We start from the raw sequence: 9,202 nt of genomic DNA, 5'->3' as shown, positions 1-9,202 counted from the left end.
GCGTATATTTGTGTATATATCTTCTATAGACGTGCATATTTAATGTATACATGCGTATATGCTTTATAAATTAGTATATAACTATATATATATATTGTAGTATATATGTGTGTATATCTTCTATAGACGTATGTATGTATGTATATATATATATACATATATATATATATATGTATATATATATTATATATTATAGTATATACATATATTGTAGTATATGTTTTACCTAAAGCAGTACATATATATTGAATGGTGCGTATATTTGTGTATACATCTTCTATAGACGTGCATATTTAATGTATACATGTGTATATGGTTTATAAATTAGTATATAACTACATATATATATTTGTGTGTATATCTTCTATAGACGTGCATATTTAATGTATACATGCATATATGGTTTATAAATTAGTATATAACTACATATATATTGTAGTATATACATATATTGTAGTGGTGTATATATCTTCTATAGACGTGTATATTTAATGTATATATGTGTATATGTTTTATAAATTAGTATATAACTCTATAATATATATATACTTATATAAATTGTAGTATATATATGTTGTAGTATATGTTTTATTTAAAGTAGTACGTATAGTCATATATATTGAATTGTGCCTACATATGTGTAATTGTGTATATGTGTATATATTTTTTAAATTATAATATAGCATATAATATATATATATATATAGCGTATATATATAAACGTATTTAAAATGTATATAGGTGGGTATATATTGTGTGTATTGAAAAAAAGTTTTTTTAAAATTTTTGACAGGGTTTGACCGGATTTTTAACCTGGTTTAGGTGGGTTTGACTGGGCTAGGTTAAGTAGGCCGGGTTAGGGTGGTTTTTGAATTTTTTACTGTTGAGCCCGAACCGGCCCAGCCCACTTAACCCCAACCCATACCCGGCCCGACCCACAACTCGATTAATTTAATAGGGCCGGTTCCGGGTTGGCCCGGCCCGGCCCACTTAACAGCTATAGTCTAGTGGAAGCCAAGGTCACCTATAAAGAGTTGATGTAGAGCAAAGATGAGGGAGGAGGGCAAATAGAGATGAGTATGAGGAAACGACGAAAGAAGTGAAGTTAGCAGTTACAACGAGTAAAACGGCAACGTTTAAACGCTTGTATGACGAACTACAGGACAAAGGCAGACAAAAGAAGTTGTATAGACTCACTGAGGCGAAAGAGAAGAGACTTGAGACCTGGACCACGTGAAGTGCATCAAAAAACAAGACAACGTATTGGTGGAAAAGGAGCACATTAGAGGAAAATGACAAATATACTTCCATAAACTCCTGAATGAAACAAGGGGACAAAAATATAGTGTTACACAATGAGCACTCTGAGAGTCGTCATTTTGAATATTGTAGGAGTAATAAATAAGTTGAAGAGGTTAAGGAGGTTACTCATAGAATGGCAAAGGGAAGGTGACCGAGACAGACAAGAACTAGATGGAATTATGAAAGAGCACATGTAAAGCAGGTTTGGAGTTGTTAACATGGTTGTTCAATGTCAAGTTTATAATGTCAATAACGCCTGAAGAATAGAGATGAAGTACTTTGATACCATTCTATAAGATCAAGGGTGATATTCAAAATTGCAACAACTATAGGGGTATCAAGCCGCTAAGCCACGCTACGAAAGTTTGGGAGGGGGTGGTGGAGATTAGGATGGGATGTGTCTATTACCAAGAACTAATTTGGGTTCATGTCGAAGCATTCAACTACATTAGCCATTTATCTCATAAGGCGAGGAAGGTGAACTTGCATACGGTGTTCATCAACCTGAAAAGAGGCATATGACAAAGTCCCTATGGGTTCCATGGAAAATGTAGGGAGGACAAGCATATACATGTAGCCTAATTGGGGCGATTAGGGACATCTACGACGAATCCAAGAACAGAATGAGGCCAATAGGAGACTCGGAGTGCTCTGAGTCGTGACAAGGTTGCACCAAGAATAAACTCTTAGATCATTTCTATTTGCTTAGGTGATGAATGAACTAATGTAGCATATCGAAGGAGAGGCGTCATGGTGTATGTTACTTGCGAATGATATAGTTTTGCTTGAAGAGACGCCACAAATTAAGGATAGGTAGAAGGTTTGGAGACAAACCCTGAAGTCAAAAGAGTTTAGATGTGTACGACTACGACAAAATATCAAATTGTAAGTACAATGATTTGGTGCATTGCATGAGGCTGACATGGTAGTGAAGCTAGATTCTCAGGCCATATTTAAAAATGAGATAGTTTCAAGTAACTTGGATCTATGATTCAAGGGAATGGAGAGATCGACGAGGATATCACGCACCATATTAGTGCAGGGTGGATGAAATGGAAGCTCGTTTCGACAGTCTTGTATGATAACGTGTCTCCTAAGCTTAAAGGTAAGTTCTATAGAGTGGCAATCCAACCGACTATGTTGTATGGAGCAAAGTGTTGGCCAGTTAAGAACTCTCATATCCAAAAGTTGAAGGTGGCGGAGATGAGGGTGTTGAGATGAATGTGTGGACTTACTAGAAGAGAAAGGATTAGAAATGATATTATTCGAGAGAGAGTGGGACTTCAGTATAAGATATGATCCAGGAAGTAAGGTTGAGATGATTCAGATATGTGATGAGGTGGTGCACATATGCCCAAGTACGAAGGTGTGAGAGGTTAGCTATGGATGATTTTAGGCGAGGTAGAGGTAGGCTGAGGAAATATTGGAGGGAAGTGATTAGGCATGACATTGAGCAGTTAAAACTTACAGAGGACATGACTCTTAATAAAAAGGTATGGAAGATGCGAGTTAGGGTAGAGGGTTAGTGGGTAGGAATGCGTCCTTACTAGTAGGGAGGAGTGTTTTATATGCGCCTAGTAGTTTTTTGTTCGTGGTGTTTCGGTGATGTTTGTGATATCGAATAGATAATTTATAATATTACTTTGTGGGTGTCTTGTTTCTTTTATTGTCTAGTGGTGGGTTATTCCAATTTTGTTATTTGTTTATATGTTTTTGTTTGTTATACTGTTATTTGTCTCGAGTCGGGGGTCTTTCAAAAACAGCTTAACTACTTCATCTACTTCATCTGAGATAGTGGTATACCTTCCCCCGACCACACTTTATGAGAATACACTAAATATGTTTTTGTTGTGACATTATTCACGAGGCAAGTGAGGGTTGATACACAAGTCATTCCCAAGAAAGGAAGTTCGAGTATCTTGGATCTATAATCTAAGGAAATGGAGAGATTGACAATATTACACATTGTATCGGAACAAGATGAACGAAATGAAGGCTCACTCTTATTGTCTTATGTGATTAGAAGTGCCACCAAAATTTCAAGGTATGTTCTATAAAATGATTGTTAGAACAGCTATGGTTTATGGGGCGGAGTGTTAGCCCATCAAGAACTTGCACGTCCAAAAAATGAACGCAACAAAAATGAGACCTTAAGATAGATGTATGGATGTATTATGAATCAAGGATAGATAGGATTAGGAATGAAAAAATTCGAGACAAGCTGGAAGTAGCCTCAATGGTGGACAAGATGAGGGAGACGAGGCTAAGATGTTTGGGCATATGAAAAAAAGACGTAAAGATACCCCCAATGAAGAGGTGTGATGCCCCCAATGAAAACGTGAGAAGTTGTGTATTATGGGTATAAGGAGACGTAGAGGCAGGTCGAAGAAATATTGGGGAGAAGTTAATAAGACAGGACATGGCATACATGCAGCTTACCAAGGTCATGACTCGAGATAAAAGGATATGGAGGTCAAAGATTCAGGTAGAAGGTTAGTAGGTAGTCGAGAATTGTATCGTTTCAGTTTTCAGTATTATTATTATTCCTCATTTACCATCTTACTCTTAAATTTATTATTACCTATTGTTTCCTTCACTCCGAGCCTCTGCTTCAATTATTGTATTAGTTGTTATTGTTGTTGTTTTCTAATTAATTGTTTCTTAATTGGCTTCTTTTCTACTGTATTCCCTTTCATATTGTTTTGTTATGCTTTACTCGGGCCGAGGATCCATTTGAAACAACCTCTACTTTCACATAATAGGGGTAAGGTTATGCATACACCACCCTCCTAAACCCAATTGTGGATTACACTAGTTTTTTTGTTGTTGTTTGATAATACATAGCACTCGTCATGTACCATCAATCAAATGAGGCAAAAAAGGACATCTACGACTGTGCTCCCATTCATATAACTAGGAGTGAAGATTCATCCATCTACAGTGCAAGACTCAAATATTTTAGAAACAGGACATTGAATGGTCATTCCATTACATACCTGTGACCAAAGATTATCAGTCTTATCCACCAAAAGTTCAATCTTCTCCCCACGATCAAGAACCTACAAGGACACAATTCTGATCAACAAACCAAATCCACTTCCAGATTCTCAATCTTCTTCCAAGACTAAAACACAAATATATGCTCTTGAACAGTGTATGCAAATAAATATCTTTTCTACCTTTTCAATGTTTTCCATCATCACACCTTTAACTTCTGAAACCTGAGCCTTCACCTTTGTAAGCTTACTGATTTCTTCTGGATGATCTACACAGTACAACATCTGCTCCTTCAGTTTGGGCCTGTAAATTATTATTTTGAATGAATTCTATCACTTTCAATATTGCCAACAATTATAAAGGAGAAGGGAAAAGAAGATGAAAAGAAAATGAAATTTACCCAAACTCCCTGTTTAAGCTGTTGGCAACAGCTGTAGCAGCCTTGCCTCCACCATATTTCTTGGTGAACTCTTCCTTGGTTCTCTCTAAAAATGCAATTGGGATCTTTCTTCCAATAGATTCCACAGCAACAACACAGTATGCTGTTTGAACAGAGAGTACAACAATGTCAGCATGAAAAAAGACACCAAAGAAAAATGGAGCATTACAAATTATATTCCAAATAATCAATCATCATCTTATTGCACATAAGAGCATGCCAAAAAAACAACATATCATGTACAGAGGGAAGTGCAACCCTTCCTCCAAGTAGAGGGAGGAGAGTGCGCTAACTTCTTTTAGATACAGGAGAAACGATTCAAATCAGAATTATTGTTCACTTCAATTTGATTAAAAATAAACTTCTGCTTGAATTTGTTATGTTGAAATGCACAGTACTTCATTTAAATGACTAAATTGGTGATCCTTATGTGCTTATTAAGGCATATTATGTACAGGTTATGCACTACTCTTCAATGTGTGGAAGACTTAACAAAGCAGCTTGACAAGCACTTAAGCCTGGAAGCCAAGTCAGCATACTGCAATAACTATTGAGTAAACCTAAAACCAGTGTTTAAAGCTTCACAATTCAAAAAAAAAATCCCTAAATGAGCAAACCTAGTAGTTTACCTTATTAAATTACGCAATTTTATGATTTAAAGGTACACTGCCATTTTATCTTGTTATGCAGAAGTCAGAAGACATAGGCTCTACTGAAGAAACTAGCAAGATACACCCATAACTGTACAAGAAATTCGCACACACACACACACACAAAAAAAAAATATCTTCCAAAACAGTCCATATCTTCTGCTCTGCTAATTACAGGGAGATTTCCATGTCTTACTTAGGTATGTGGTCTTTTTCTTTTTGAACTGATAACTATTAAACCAGGTAGCTGGTACCTTCTACCAGCACAAGTATAGGTAAGATGGGAAAATTAATTAAGGGTGACAAAAAGGTTTCAAAACTTAAATAGAGTGACACAAGTCTTAATTATTGAGTAGAGGTGACAATTTTAAGATTAATATTAATGATCCTTATTTTAAAACATTCAAGTTTTATTATTTACACAAAGACCCTATTTTTTCCACTCCCACCCCACCCCCTCTATAACCCTCCCATCGCCGCTACCGCAACCGCCACCACCAGCTTCTCTCCGCTACCATCAACACCTCCTCCTCTTCCTCTATAACCACCACTTCCTCCTCTTACACAACCACCTATTCCTCTTCCTCCTTCACCAACACCACCTTTTCCTTCCCTATACCACTAACACTACCACCTCTTCCTCTGCCATAACTATCATCTTATTCTTCGCCGGCTTCTCCACCACACCTTTTGCTAGAAAAGCAAGCAATTCTCCAAGTTGTTGCAGCAACTGTCGTAATTGTTACAGCAATTGCTGCAGTTTCTGTAGCAACTACAATAATTACTACAGCAATTGTCATAGCTGCTACAACAATTACTGCAACACAATAATTATAGTAGCTGCCGCAGCAGCTACCGAATTGCTGCCCCCAGTTGCTACAACAACTATCGCAGTTGCTGCAGCAACTAGCGTAGTTTCTTGACTTTCTGCATAATCTCTTTAATCATTTTTAAAAAATTAATTTTTTTGAAGTTCTCAAAATTAAAAGAAAATAATCCATAAAAATAAAAACAAAAAAGAGAAAAAGAAGGACAAGAATAATAATGCAATAAAAAGGATGAACGTCTTAGTGTCGGCGATTGTGAGAAAAAATGGCAAAGATAAGAAGAAAAAAGACGAAGGAAGAGGAAAATCTGGAGAGAGAAAGAGGATGCAAGAAAAAAAAGGGAGATTGATAAGATAAGGTAGGGGCAAATTTTAAATTTTAAAATTTGAAATGGTAGGGAATTTTTTTTAAAGATTAAAAGTCTTAAAAATTACACTCCACACCCCAATTAACTTTAATCAAAAACTAATTGAAGTTTTGACTTAGCTGGTCAAAATTGTGACCTTTTATAAAATCAAGACTTATTTATCACCTACCACTCAATTCTGTAAGATAACTATGTCCACGAAAGCCTAGGCAGATGGAAAGAGTGCTTTTCCATGTGTAAATACCGATCTAAAGCAAAATTAAGCACCAACTAAACAAATTATCAATATAATATTACCTATCAGCATTATACTGAAAGCTAGACTGCGCTACTCAGAAATCAAACACAACCAACAGAACAACAACAACAACAACATAGCCAATGTGATCCCACAAGTGGGTATTGGGGAAGGTGGGGTGTCACACCTTACCCCTACCCTGGGGTGGGGTGTAGAGAGGTTGTTTAAGAAAAAAGAGAAGAACAAACAAAAGATGGAAAAACTTGGCAACGAAATAAAAGAGATCTCAAGTAACAAAATTACCAAATTACATGTTACTTATTACATAGTATTTAACAAAGATCTAGACTAATAAGGAAAAAGGATGAAATGGTAACCGAAATGAATGAGATCCAAGGGAAAATCCTGCATTAGCTAAACTAGTTAGCACAAATTTTGTGATTGCTACCCGATGCTCTACTAAGACCTATACTTCACTATTCTGAAGTCAAACAATCAACAGAAGAGTGGCGCAGCAGGAACATAAAATGAATTAACAAATGTATGAGACGAAAATACTGACTGAAGCCTTGTTCAATGAGGTAGTTGAAAGTATGGCCATCGCAGTTATAGGTGAACTTATTATTGGAAGCAGGAAGTTTCTGGAGGCACTGTGAAGCTATACTTGTGAAATTACCGGTGAATTCGGTGTATTAAGCCAGAATCACAGTTCCATGTGCAACGAAACTGTAGATCAACGATTGTTGCCCCATTTTTTCTAGACTGTGAGAAACCCTAGCTAGTATAGTAATAGTTAAGAGTTTTAGAGAGAGAAGGGACGAGAAAAAGAAATGCTTCCGATGTGAAAGGATAAAGGGAATCGAAAAAAGATAAAAAGGGGATGAAGCGAGGGGACGATGAATTTTAAATTCTGAGATGCCAGGAGTGGCGGTGTGGGCGAAGTTTCCTTTCCCAAGTAATATAGTACTCCTGTTTGTTTTAATTGGCTCTTGACAATTTTTCTTATCAAAATACTCGCTTCGTCCCATTTTACTCATTTCAATGATATAGCTATTAAGAAAATAATACTAGATAATATAACTTTATCATTTTACCCCTCTTAATTATGTCTTATTATTAGTTTCAATATTAATAGATGCTAATACCAAAGCACCATTTATATTCTTAATGGTACTTCTTTTTACAATATTTTTCAAGAAAGTAATCAATTACACTATAGGCATGATAGAAAAAAGAATTATTTTATCTTAATAAGTAAAAAGAAACAAATAAAATGGGACATCAAATTAGAAAATTTGGGACAGATAAAATGAGATGGAGGAAGTATTTGATAAGATTTATTTTATTAAATTAATTTTATTAATTATACATTAAAAATATAAATTTAAATATTTGCATCTTATATAGTCATCTAATAATAAGGATGGTATTAAAAAAATATAATAATATTATTATTAAAAAACTTAAATAATTAAAATAAAATAAATATTTTTAACAAAAGGACCAACTAGTATAAAATGGAAGAAATACTTCTAATTCTTCCTTTTCAAGGTAAATAAAATGAGCGTTGCTTTTTGTGGGGGTCAACATTCAATTCCTGTTTTAAAACATCCTTGGGAAATATGTGTCCACTAGTGTTAAATTTTGTTGCAAAAGTTTGAGACGAATTTCTTCAACATTGATTACACGCAAGCTATATTACTATTATATTGAAAAAACAGAAAATTGAAATTGAACTTTTATTGAAGAGAAAGAAATGAATTGCTCACTACAAAATATCTACATACCGTTATCTATAGAGATATTTTCTAACTCTAACTAATTAAACTAACCCATCTAGTTAAGTTAACTTTACTCACTAACTGACCAACTAATGCATGTGAAATCCACTGTACAAGGTAACTAACTCATAGCACCGATATTCTCACAAACTAATTAATCAGAATACTGAACATCTCTTCTCGAATTAATGAGTGAAAAGATCCTCTACTCCTAGTTTGGATAAAAGATGAATATGTTGTGTCTTGCCCAAGCTCTTTGTGAGCAGATCTCTAAACTGTTCTTTAGAAGATACATGATGAGTCTGAATCATTTTTTCCAATGATTTTTTCCTGAAAAAGTGACAGTCAATGTCAAAATGCTTTATTCTCTCATGAAAAATTGGATTGGCTGCAATTTATAATGCATCTTTGTTATCACACAAGAAGTTTACTGGCTACTGAATATTAACTCCTAATTCTGTGTACAAGCCTATAAGCCAAGCGATTTCAGCAATTGCTGAAGCCATGGTTCTTAACTCTATTTCAGCTGAGCTCCTTGCTATTGTATCTTGCTTCATTAGATTCCAAGACACTAAAGCAACTCCAAATTTAACCAAATACC

The 9,202-nt window shown here is 35.1% G+C and overlaps 1 pseudogene; it reads right to left on the bottom strand.

The window, feature by feature from the left end:
• Window positions 1-754: 754 nt before the first annotated feature.
• LOC124894207 lies at window positions 755-7,788 on the bottom strand (annotated as a pseudogene).
• Window positions 7,789-9,202: the final 1,414 nt, after the last annotated feature.

This window comes from Capsicum annuum, unplaced genomic scaffold (assembly GCF_002878395.1).
Source record: "Capsicum annuum cultivar UCD-10X-F1 unplaced genomic scaffold, UCD10Xv1.1 ctg71406, whole genome shotgun sequence".
Classification (NCBI taxonomy): Eukaryota; Viridiplantae; Streptophyta; class Magnoliopsida; order Solanales; family Solanaceae; genus Capsicum; species Capsicum annuum.
The sequence above is the reverse complement of the archived record's forward strand: the minus strand, read 5'-3'. Positions and strand labels throughout refer to the sequence as shown.